The sequence below is a fragment of the Zeugodacus cucurbitae genome, chromosome 2 (genome assembly GCF_028554725.1).
Source record: "Zeugodacus cucurbitae isolate PBARC_wt_2022May chromosome 2, idZeuCucr1.2, whole genome shotgun sequence".
NCBI lineage: Eukaryota > Metazoa > Arthropoda > Insecta > Diptera > Tephritidae > Zeugodacus > Zeugodacus cucurbitae.
Window position 1 is genome coordinate 35371158 of NC_071667.1, and position 13997 is coordinate 35385154.

Here is a 13997-nt window from a genome sequence, read left to right on the forward strand (position 1 = left end):
GGCTTAGTTATGGCACTTTATGTGTTTTCGGTTTTCGCCATTTTGTGGGCGTGGCAGTGGTCCGATTTTGCTCATTTTCGAAAGCAACCTTCCTATGTTGCCAAGAAATAAGTGTACCAAGTTTCATCAAGATATCTTCAATTTTACTCAAGTTACAGCTTGCACAGACGGACGGACAGACAGACATTCGGATTTGAACTCCACTCTTCACCCTGATCACTTTGGTATATCTAACCCTATATCTAACTCGTTTAGTTTTGGGTGCTACAAACAACCGTTATGTGAACAAAACTATAATACTCTCTTTAGCAATTTTTGTTGCGAGAGTATAAAAATATGCCACTTTACAGTGCGATCCTTTTTACCTAATTTTACTTTCAAAGTTTTATTTAGCCCATCTTTGAAAACAATCTTCCTATGGTGCCAAGAAACACGTGTACCAAGTTTCATCAAGATATGTGACTATTTTTACTCAAGTTAGAGTTTATACAGACGGACGGACGGACGGACGGACAGACATTCGGATTTGAACTCTACTCGTCACCCTGATCACTTTGGTATAAATAAAACTCTATATCTAACTCGTTTAGTTTGTGAACAAAACTATTATACCCTCGTAGCAACTTTGTGGTTATACCATTTTGGAATCCAGGATCTGCATGAAACATTAAACATAGTCAAGTTTTATAAATGTTACTGAGGGCACCACTATGTGTTTCTTCTGACTCCTCAAAAACGCGACTCCGAGTGTACGCGAGTCAACTATAAGGCAGCCTCAACAAAATTTGAGCAATAGGTCATAAGAAAGCAAAAGCTTGTTTTTATGCATATGAAAATGAGCACTAGCTCATCGATCTTCGTTCAAACTGAGCAAGATGAGATAAACGGAAGCAGCGAGTAAAAGTAAAACACATACAATTTTATTATGCATACGACAAGCACCTTTTACTCAAAAAATCGAGTCTGAGCTCACGTCACGTTTTATGTATGAGGCCCATAGGTAAAATCGCTGAGTTGAGGCATGTGAGCAATTGCTCGTAAGTCGGGTTCGATCAAACATATATAATAATAATATAGAAACGTTTTATTTGAACCGGGAATATTCCACAAGGTACTACCTTCCAATAGGTTATGGGCCCAGGTGCATTCCTGGGAGCCGAGTAAAATGAGTTCGTCGTTTTTTAATATTGAGAAATTAGATGAATCTAATTACGATTCGTGGAGTCTACAGCTCCAAAGTGTTCTAGTGCATCAAGAATTATGGTCCGTTACGTGCGGAGAGACTGCTTGTCCAGTCGAGGGTGCAAATGAGAAAAGCGTGTTCCTTTGGAAAGCAAAGGATGAAAAAGCAAAGGCCACAATTATCCTTAGCATAACACCTATGCAAATAAGTCATATTAAAACCTGCAACACAGTGAATGATGCATGGAAGCGATTAAAAGAGGTGCACATACCAGAAGGTCCGGTAAGAAAAGTAACATTGTTTAAGCAGCTAATTGCTACTCGAATGGCTGATGAAGAGTGTATACAGCAATATGTTTGCAAGTTTACAACACTCGCAGAAAAGCTAAAAGAAATTGAAGTTGACCTGAAAGAGGAATTGATTGTTATTATGCTACTGGCAAGCCTTCCAAAAAGCTTTGACAATCTGGTGGTTGCTTTAGAATCGCGTGATGCGCTGCCATCCCTTAATGCATTTAAAATCAAGCTGATAGAAGAAGGCGAACGTAGAAAAATAAGCAATTCTATATATCCCGAAAGTAGGGCGCAGGCGTTCATTGCACAAGAAAGCACATGCGCTGAAAAAAGGAGTTTGGTTAAAGCAAAGTCAAATGACACAGCAAGTTCAAATAGCAAAAGCAATGGCAAAAGCACACGATCAAATCTCAAATGCTATTTCTGTGGAAAAAAGGGCCATTTCGTCGCACAATGCAAAGAGAAACAACGAGAACATTCTATGCAAAAAAATATAAAGAACAAGTAAGGAAGGGCTAAGTTCGGGTGTAACCGAACATTTTATACTCTCGCAATTTATTTATTTAACTTTATTTATATTATACAATACACAATTTGACCCACATATTCCTCATATATATTGTATAAAGTCCATTGAAAGTTGGAAACCATAATATTAGATTAGAAGCACCGAGGTCCTCATGTTCGATATATGGGGCCTTGAAAACCTATGGTCCAATTTCGGCAATTTTTAGAATGGGGCTGCCACACTATTAACATAGTATTTGTGCAAAGTTCTGCACCGATATCTTCACTAGTGCTTACTTTATATATTGTGAAGTAAACAAAACGGAAGTAGGCGTGGTTGTGAAGCGATTTGGCCTATTTTCACAAGATATCATTGGGATGTAAGGAAACTATTACAAACCAAGTTTCATTGAAATCGGTCGAGTAGTTCCTGAGATATGGTTTTTGACCCATAAGTGGGCGACGCCACGCCCATTTTCCATTTTGTAAAAAATCCGATGCTTGGTGCGTCGACAGCGGTGCTTCTTCACACTTATGTTGCAACCGCAACATGTTCGATAAGCTTGGGACATGTGAAGAATCAATCATGCTGGCGGGCGACAATAAGATGATAGCAACAGGCAAAGGCGTTGTTAGACTAAAAACAAAGAAGTTTGACGTCACACTTGTTGATGTTCTCTTCGTACCCGGTTTGCTGTGCAACTTCATATCATGTGCTGAACACATAGAAGACGACAAGCGACGAGCGACATCTGTCAAATATTAAAATACACGCGTTCTTATGGGCACAGATTTTTTGGCAACAGCACGACTTCACCACAATAGGGTTGAAGTCTTCGCTGTCGCCAAATTAGAAATGTTTCTAATTTTGCCGACGACAATGGCCGCTGTAGAGCTGCCACTAACATGTGAAATGTAAAATTATTCAAAGTTCTCACAAGTGTGACGTTATTTTGCCAGCAGAAACGTAAAAAAAAATTGATATATCATTTATAATAACAATCGATTATTTAAAACAAATAAATCGACCATTTTTACATTTCTTACGTAAATAATTTCACTTTAAACTAAATATGTAAATTTTATTGAAGTGATAGATGTTAGTACGGCAACAATGAAATTGCTTTTTGATATGTCGCTGCCGTCTTCAAAATGTTCCAGACGCTGGCTTCAAAGCGACATTTGTGATCAGCCGTCGCTACGTCGTGTCGTGTCGTCGTCTTTGTGTTCAGCACTTCAGTTTCAAAAGCTACATTGTGGAGTTCAGGCAAAATACAGCGAAAATTGTGGACAAGCACGGGGCAATTATATTAAGTGCTAGCAAGGTCAGTGATTTGTATTTACTTGAAACAAATAAAATCAAATTGTATTTTTTGAGGAAAACTATTGATGATGCGATGAAGTGGCATAAGCGTTTAGGTCACTAAAATTTTGAAAGTCTACGGGAGCTGAATAACAAAAACATGGTGCTTGGTTTAAAACTAAAATTATCAGCAGATGTGAAATGTACTTTGTGTATGTCTAGCAAATGCAGTCAACGGCCGTATCGAAGTGGACAAAATTCAGCAGCAGAAGTGCTGGGAGTGGTACCTTCCGATGTGTGTGGCCCTATCAACAAAACGTCTATCGGCGGTGCGCGATATTTTTTGACATTCACCGACGATAAAACTCGCTACATTTTTGTTTATTTTTGCGACACAAAGACGAGGTGTTTGAGAAATTCAAGGAATTTAAGGCAATGGCAGAGTGCCAAACAGGCAAAAAATTGAATGTGTTAAGAAGCGACAACGGAAAAGAGTTTGTCAACAATGCTTTTGATGAGTTTTTGAAATCAAATGGGATATTACGTCAGCTGACGGTCCCCTATACGCCACAACAAAATGGGTTAGTGGAGAGGCTATACCGTACGCTTATCAAAATGGCACGATGTATGATGCTCGACGCTGGCGTTGAAGAATCATTGTGGGCCGAGGCAGTGCATACAGCAGCATACTTGAGAAACCGATCACCAAATAAAGCGTTAGGCATGGTGACGCCATACGAAGCATGGCATGATCGCAAACCAACAGTGGCGCATTTACGGACATTTGGGTCATATGCGGTGGCTCTTGATAAAAGTCAACATGATAAATTCAAACCAAAGGGGCAGAAATATACAATGGTTGGCTACGCAGATACAGCGAAGGCATACAGATTGTATGATCGGAAATCTAAATGCCTAATTGTAAGCAGAGATGTATACTTTATAGAAAGGGCAAAACATACGCAACATTCAGACACAGCATTGATTGAAGGTATTGTTACAAATGCTGATGCAAGAGCGAATGATATCAGTGTTGAGATTTATGATACGCAGTCAAATAAAAATGTTGACCCTGTTGAAGTAGGTTCCGATGATTCACAGTCGGAGGGAAGTAACGATAATTTTGAATCAGCACAAGAAGAGTTAGTTGCAGCGAAAAGGTTGCCAGGCAGGCCAAAGTTTATTCGTACTGGAAATTGTGGTAGGCCAAGAAAGGTATACAATTATTTAAGTTTAATGACTACAGACGAAGTTAAGATACCAAACACAGTCGATGAAGCGTTATCTAGTGAACATTCAGAACAGTGGTTTAACGCGATGAAAGACGAATATGATGCGCTGCTCAAGAATAAAACATGGGAGCTCATAGAACTGCCTAATGGACAAAAGGTTGTGGGAAATAAATGGGTATTCTCTATTAAGAGGGATAAAGAAGGCAATATTCAGCGTTTTAAAGCTAGGCTGGTAGCGAAAGGGTGTTCGCAAATGTATGGCGTTAATTATACAGAAACATTCTCTCCTGTTGTTCGCTATAGTACCATTAGGTTGATATTTGCTATTGCAGCAGAATACGAATTACATTTACAACTGCTTATCTAAACAGCGAATTGAACGATGAAATTTTGATGTATCTACCAGAGATGTTTGTAGACCAGCGTTACCCAAATCATTGTTTAAAGTTAAAGAAAGCTCTTTACGGGCTTAAACAGTCAGGTCGGCAGTGGAATATGAAATTAAATTCCATATTAATAGAAATTGGCTTCAAGCAATGTGAAAGTGAGCCATGTGTATACATTAACCATCATAAAGACCAGATTAACATAATCGCAGTATATGTGGATGATCTGTTAATTGCCTGTTCCGATATCAGTTACATGCAGCATATTAAGCGCTTGATTGCGGAAAAGGTGAAAGTAGTAGACAAGGGCCAAGTTGAACATTTTTTAAGCATGGAGATCGAAAGGGATGGCGAAACTGGGGCAATCAGTATATGCCAAAAAGGACTACGCGAACAAGGCAAGGAAGATTGTAGACCCATCTCCATCCCATTAGACCCTGGACATAAGGTTAATTGCGAATACAAATCTTGCAAAGTGGCTGACCAGTCACAATACCAATCAATTATCGGTTCGCTTATGTATATAGCAGTGTGCACGAGACCGGATATATTGCACTCAGTGTGTAAGCTTGTACAGCGTAATACAAAGCCACATGCAGAGCATTTAGCAGCGGCTAAGCGTATATTAAGGTATTTATATTCAACGCAAGACAAAAAATTGAAATACTCTAGGACCGGTAAACCAATCGAATGTTTTGTGGACGCAGATTGGGGCGGCGACGTGGGTGATCGCAAGTCGTATTCAGGATATGCCATCATCATGGCAGGTGGAGTTTTTTCGTATGAATCTAAAAAGTAATAAACAGTAGCCCTCAGTAGCACCGAGGCCGAATATATGGCTTTGACATGTGTTGTTAAAGAAGCCGTTAATTTAAAGCAGTTACTTCGAGAATTGTATATACCGTATCCTGAAGCGATGATCGTGAATTGTGATAACTTGAGTGCGATGAATTTGGTAAAGAATCACGTCTATCATTCACGCAGTAAACACATCGATATCAGATATCACTATATCAGAGACATCTATCGAGCAGGCGAAATTGAACTAAAATATTGTAACAGCAGTAATATGATTGCTGATATTCTTACTAAGAATTTAGCAAGATCAACTGATGAGAAACTTACTGAATTAATGGGGTTGAAATAAATATCACAGATTAATGTTGCACGAATATGCTCATTGAGGAGGCGTGTTTGAAGGCAACCCTGTCAACTCACATATTCATGCGGCCCTGCACTTTTCATTTTTACTTTGAATGTACTTTTTCCAACTCTTCTTGCGTTTTGACTTTGAATCAATAAACTTCATTTTGTACATTAATATTAAAAGCAATAATATAGAAACGTTTTATTTGAACCGGGAATATTCCACAAGGTACTACCTTCCAATAGGTTATGGGCCCAGGTGCATTCCTGGGAGCCGAGTAAAATGAGTTCGTCGTTTTTTAATATTGAGAAATTAGATGAATCTAATTACGATTCGTGGAGTCTACAGCTCCAAAGTGTTCTAGTGCATCAAGAATTATGGTCCGTTACGTGCGGAGAGACTGCTTGTCCAGTCGAGGGTGCAAATGAGAAAAGCGTGTTCCTTTGGAAAGCAAAGGATGAAAAAGCAAAGGCCACAATTATCCTTAGCATAACACCTATGCAAATAAGTCATATTAAAACCTGCAACACAGTGAATGATGCATGGAAGCGATTAAAAGAGGTGCACATACCAGAAGGTCCGGTAAGAAAAGTAACATTGTTTAAGCAGCTAATTGCTACTCGAATGGCTGATGAAGAGTGTATACAGCAATATGTTTGCAAGTTTACAACACTCGCAGAAAAGCTAAAAGAAATTGAAGTTGACCTGAAAGAGGAATTGATTGTTATTATGCTACTGGCAAGCCTTCCAAAAAGCTTTGACAATCTGGTGGTTGCTTTAGAATCGCGTGATGCGCTGCCATCCCTTAATGCATTTAAAATCAAGCTGATAGAAGAAGGCGAACGTAGAAAAATAAGCAATTCTATATATCCCGAAAGTAGGGCGCAGGCGTTCATTGCACAAGAAAGCACATGCGCTGAAAAAAGGAGTTTGGTTAAAGCAAAGTCAAATGACACAGCAAGTTCAAATAGCAAAAGCAATGGCAAAAGCACACGATCAAATCTCAAATGCTATTTCTGTGGAAAAAAGGGCCATTTCGTCGCACAATGCAAAGAGAAACAACGAGAACATTCTATGCAAAAAAATATAAAGAACAAGTAAGGAAGGGCTAAGTTCGGGTGTAACCGAACATTTTATACTCTCGCAATTTATTTATTTAACTTTATTTATATTATACAATACACAATTTGACCCACATATTCCTCATATATATTGTATAAAGTCCATTGAAAGTTGGAAACCATAATATTAGATTAGAAGCACCGAGGTCCTCATGTTCGATATATGGGGCCTTGAAACCCTATGGTCCAATTTCGGCAATTTTTAGAATGGGGCTGCCACACTATTAACATAGTATTTGTGCAAAGTTCTGCACCGATATCTTCACTAGTGCTTACTTTATATATTGTGAAGTAAACAAAACGGAAGTAGGCGTGGTTGTGAAGCGATTTGGTCTATTTTCACAAGATATCATTGGGATGTAAGGAAACTATTACAAACCAAGTTTCATTGAAATCGGTCGAGTAGTTCCTGAGATATGGTTTTTGACCCATAAGTGGGCGACGCCACGCCCATTTTCCATTTTGCAAAAAATCCGATGCTTGGTGCGTCGACAGCGGTGCTTCTTCACACTTATGTTGCAACCGCAACATGTTCGATAAGCTTGGGACATGTGAAGAATCAATCATGCTGGCGGGCGACAATAAGATGATAGCAACAGGCAAAGGCGTTGTTAGACTAAAAACAAAGAAGTTTGACGTCACACTTGTTGATGTTCTCTTCGTACCCGGTTTGCTGTGCAACTTCATATCATGTGCTGAACACATAGAAGACGACAAGCGACGAGCGACATCTGTCAAATATTAAAATACACGCGTTCTTATGGGCACAGATTTTTTGGCAACAGCACGACTTCACCACAATAGGGTTGAAGTCTTCGCTGTCGCCAAATTAGAAATGTTTCTAATTTTGCCGACGACAATGGCCGCTGTAGAGCTGCCACTAACATGTGAAATGTAAAATTATTCAAAGTTCTCACAAGTGTGACGTTATTTTGCCAGCAGAAACGTAAAAAAAAATTGATATATCATTTATAATAACAATCGATTATTTAAAACAAATAAATCGACCATTTTTACATTTCTTACGTAAATAATTTCACTTTAAACTAAATATGTAAATTTTATTGAAGGGATAGATGTTAGTACGGCAACAATGAAATTGCTTTTTGATATGTCGCTGCCGTCTTCAAAATGTTCCAGACGCTGGCTTCAAAGCGACATTTGTGATCAGCCGTCGCTACGTCGTGTCGTGTCGTCGTCTTTGTGTTCAGCACTTCAGTTTCAAAAGCTACATTGTGGAGTTCAGGCAAAATACAGCGAAAATTGTGGACAAGCACGGGGCAATTATATTAAGTGCTAGCAAGGTCAGTGATTTGTATTTACTTGAAACAAATAAAATCAAATTGTATTTTTTGAGGAAAACTATTGATGATGCGATGAAGTGGCATAAGCGTTTAGGTCACTAAAATTTTGAAAGTCTACGGGAGCTGAATAACAAAAACATGGTGCTTGGTTTAAAACTAAAATTATCAGCAGATGTGAAATGTACTTTGTGTATGTCTAGCAAATGCAGTCAACGGCCGTATCGAAGTGGACAAAATTCAGCAGCAGAAGTGCTGGGAGTGGTACCTTCCGATGTGTGTGGCCCTATCAACAAAACGTCTATCGGCGGTGCGCGATATTTTTTGACATTCACCGACGATAAAACTCGCTACATTTTTGTTTATTTTTGCGACACAAAGACGAGGTGTTTGAGAAATTCAAGGAATTTAAGGCAATGGCAGAGTGCCAAACAGGCAAAAAATTGAATGTGTTAAGAAGCGACAACGGAAAAGAGTTTGTCAACAATGCTTTTGATGAGTTTTTGAAATCAAATGGGATATTACGTCAGCTGACGGTCCCCTATACGCCACAACAAAATGGGTTAGTGGAGAGGCTATACCGTACGCTTATCAAAATGGCACGATGTATGATGCTCGACGCTGGCGTTGAAGAATCATTGTGGGCCGAGGCAGTGCATACAGCAGCATACTTGAGAAACCGATCACCAAATAAAGCGTTAGGCATGGTGACGCCATACGAAGCATGGCATGATCGCAAACCAACAGTGGCGCATTTACGGACATTTGGGTCATATGCGGTGGCTCTTGATAAAAGTCAACATGATAAATTCAAACCAAAGGGGCAGAAATATACAATGGTTGGCTACGCAGATACAGCGAAGGCATACAGATTGTATGATCGGAAATCTAAATGCCTAATTGTAAGCAGAGATGTATACTTTATAGAAAGGGCAAAACATACGCAACATTCAGACACAGCATTGATTGAAGGTATTGTTACAAATGCTGATGCAAGAGCGAATGATATCAGTGTTGAGATTTATGATACGCAGTCAAATAAAAATGTTGACCCTGTTGAAGTAGGTTCCGATGATTCACAGTCGGAGGGAAGTAACGATAATTTTGAATCAGCACAAGAAGAGTTAGTTGCAGCGAAAAGGTTGCCAGGCAGGCCAAAGTTTATTCGTACTGGAAATTGTGGTAGGCCAAGAAAGGTATACAATTATTTAAGTTTAATGACTACAGACGAAGTTAAGATACCAAACACAGTCGATGAAGCGTTATCTAGTGAACATTCAGAACAGTGGTTTAACGCGATGAAAGACGAATATGATGCGCTGCTCAAGAATAAAACATGGGAGCTCATAGAACTGCCTAATGGACAAAAGGTTGTGGGAAATAAATGGGTATTCTCTATTAAGAGGGATAAAGAAGGCAATATTCAGCGTTTTAAAGCTAGGCTGGTAGCGAAAGGGTGTTCGCAAATGTATGGCGTTAATTATACAGAAACATTCTCTCCTGTTGTTCGCTATAGTACCATTAGGTTGATATTTGCTATTGCAGCAGAATACGAATTACATTTACAACTGCTTATCTAAACAGCGAATTGAACGATGAAATTTTGATGTATCTACCAGAGATGTTTGTAGACCAGCGTTACCCAAATCATTGTTTAAAGTTAAAGAAAGCTCTTTACGGGCTTAAACAGTCAGGTCGGCAGTGGAATATGAAATTAAATTCCATATTAATAGAAATTGGCTTCAAGCAATGTGAAAGTGAGCCATGTGTATACATTAACCATCATAAAGACCAGATTAACATAATCGCAGTATATGTGGATGATCTGTTAATTGCCTGTTCCGATATCAGTTACATGCAGCATATTAAGCGCTTGATTGCGGAAAAGGTGAAAGTAGTAGACAAGGGCCAAGTTGAACATTTTTTAAGCATGGAGATCGAAAGGGATGGCGAAACTGGGGCAATCAGTATATGCCAAAAAGGACTACGCGAACAAGGCAAGGAAGATTGTAGACCCATCTCCATCCCATTAGACCCTGGACATAAGGTTAATTGCGAATACAAATCTTGCAAAGTGGCTGACCAGTCACAATACCAATCAATTATCGGTTCGCTTATGTATATAGCAGTGTGCACGAGACCGGATATATTGCACTCAGTGTGTAAGCTTGTACAGCGTAATACAAAGCCACATGCAGAGCATTTAGCAGCGGCTAAGCGTATATTAAGGTATTTATATTCAACGCAAGACAAAAAATTGAAATACTCTAGGACCGGTAAACCAATCGAATGTTTTGTGGACGCAGATTGGGGCGGCGACGTGGGTGATCGCAAGTCGTATTCAGGATATGCCATCATCATGGCAGGTGGAGTTTTTTCGTATGAATCTAAAAAGTAATAAACAGTAGCCCTCAGTAGCACCGAGGCCGAATATATGGCTTTGACATGTGTTGTTAAAGAAGCCGTTAATTTAAAGCAGTTACTTCGAGAATTGTATATACCGTATCCTGAAGCGATGATCGTGAATTGTGATAACTTGAGTGCGATGAATTTGGTAAAGAATCACGTCTATCATTCACGCAGTAAACACATCGATATCAGATATCACTATATCAGAGACATCTATCGAGCAGGCGAAATTGAACTAAAATATTGTAACAGCAGTAATATGATTGCTGATATTCTTACTAAGAATTTAGCAAGATCAACTGATGAGAAACTTACTGAATTAATGGGGTTGAAATAAATATCACAGATTAATGTTGCACGAATATGCTCATTGAGGAGGCGTGTTTGAAGGCAACCCTGTCAACTCACATATTCATGCGGCCCTGCACTTTTCATTTTTACTTTGAATGTACTTTTTCCAACTCTTCTTGCGTTTTGACTTTGAATCAATAAACTTCATTTTGTACATTAATATTAAAAGCAATAATATAGAAACGTTTTATTTGAACCGGGAATATTCCACAAGGTACTACCTTCCAATAGGTTATGGGCCCAGGTGCATTCCTGGGAGCCGAGTAAAATGAGTTCGTCGTTTTTTAATATTGAGAAATTAGATGAATCTAATTACGATTCGTGGAGTCTACAGCTCCAAAGTGTTCTAGTGCATCAAGAATTATGGTCCGTTACGTGCGGAGAGACTGCTTGTCCAGTCGAGGGTGCAAATGAGAAAAGCGTGTTCCTTTGGAAAGCAAAGGATGAAAAAGCAAAGGCCACAATTATCCTTAGCATAACACCTATGCAAATAAGTCATATTAAAACCTGCAACACAGTGAATGATGCATGGAAGCGATTAAAAGAGGTGCACATACCAGAAGGTCCGGTAAGAAAAGTAACATTGTTTAAGCAGCTAATTGCTACTCGAATGGCTGATGAAGAGTGTATACAGCAATATGTTTGCAAGTTTACAACACTCGCAGAAAAGCTAAAAGAAATTGAAGTTGACCTGAAAGAGGAATTGATTGTTATTATGCTACTGGCAAGCCTTCCAAAAAGCTTTGACAATCTGGTGGTTGCTTTAGAATCGCGTGATGCGCTGCCATCCCTTAATGCATTTAAAATCAAGCTGATAGAAGAAGGCGAACGTAGAAAAATAAGCAATTCTATATATCCCGAAAGTAGGGCGCAGGCGTTCATTGCACAAGAAAGCACATGCGCTGAAAAAAGGAGTTTGGTTAAAGCAAAGTCAAATGACACAGCAAGTTCAAATAGCAAAAGCAATGGCAAAAGCACACGATCAAATCTCAAATGCTATTTCTGTGGAAAAAAGGGCCATTTCGTCGCACAATGCAAAGAGAAACAACGAGAACATTCTATGCAAAAAAATATAAAGAACAAGTAAGGAAGGGCTAAGTTCGGGTGTAACCGAACATTTTATACTCTCGCAATTTATTTATTTAACTTTATTTATATTATACAATACACAATTTGACCCACATATTCCTCATATATATTGTATAAAGTCCATTGAAAGTTGGAAACCATAATATTAGATTAGAAGCACCGAGGTCCTCATGTTCGATATATGGGGCCTTGAAAACCTATGGTCCAATTTCGGCAATTTTTAGAATGGGGCTGCCACACTATTAACATAGTATTTGTGCAAAGTTCTGCACCGATATCTTCACTAGTGCTTACTTTATATATTGTGAAGTAAACAAAACGGAAGTAGGCGTGGTTGTGAAGCGATTTGGCCTATTTTCACAAGATATCATTGGGATGTAAGGAAACTATTACAAACCAAGTTTCATTGAAATCGGTCGAGTAGTTCCTGAGATATGGTTTTTGACCCATAAGTGGGCGACGCCACGCCCATTTTCCATTTTGTAAAAAATCCGATGCTTGGTGCGTCGACAGCGGTGCTTCTTCACACTTATGTTGCAACCGCAACATGTTCGATAAGCTTGGGACATGTGAAGAATCAATCATGCTGGCGGGCGACAATAAGATGATAGCAACAGGCAAAGGCGTTGTTAGACTAAAAACAAAGAAGTTTGACGTCACACTTGTTGATGTTCTCTTCGTACCCGGTTTGCTGTGCAACTTCATATCATGTGCTGAACACATAGAAGACGACAAGCGACGAGCGACATCTGTCAAATATTAAAATACACGCGTTCTTATGGGCACAGATTTTTTGGCAACAGCACGACTTCACCACAATAGGGTTGAAGTCTTCGCTGTCGCCAAATTAGAAATGTTTCTAATTTTGCCGACGACAATGGCCGCTGTAGAGCTGCCACTAACATGTGAAATGTAAAATTATTCAAAGTTCTCACAAGTGTGACGTTATTTTGCCAGCAGAAACGTAAAAAAAAATTGATATATCATTTATAATAACAATCGATTATTTAAAACAAATAAATCGACCATTTTTACATTTCTTACGTAAATAATTTCACTTTAAACTAAATATGTAAATTTTATTGAAGTGATAGATGTTAGTACGGCAACAATGAAATTGCTTTTTGATATGTCGCTGCCGTCTTCAAAATGTTCCAGACGCTGGCTTCAAAGCGACATTTGTGATCAGCCGTCGCTACGTCGTGTCGTGTCGTCGTCTTTGTGTTCAGCACTTCAGTTTCAAAAGCTACATTGTGGAGTTCAGGCAAAATACAGCGAAAATTGTGGACAAGCACGGGGCAATTATATTAAGTGCTAGCAAGGTCAGTGATTTGTATTTACTTGAAACAAATAAAATCAAATTGTATTTTTTGAGGAAAACTATTGATGATGCGATGAAGTGGCATAAGCGTTTAGGTCACTAAAATTTTGAAAGTCTACGGGAGCTGAATAACAAAAACATGGTGCTTGGTTTAAAACTAAAATTATCAGCAGATGTGAAATGTACTTTGTGTATGTCTAGCAAATGCAGTCAACGGCCGTATCGAAGTGGACAAAATTCAGCAGCAGAAGTGCTGGGAGTGGTACCTTCCGATGTGTGTGGCCCTATCAACAAAACGTCTATCGGCGGTGCGCGATATTTTTTGACATTCACCGACGATAAAACTCGCTACAT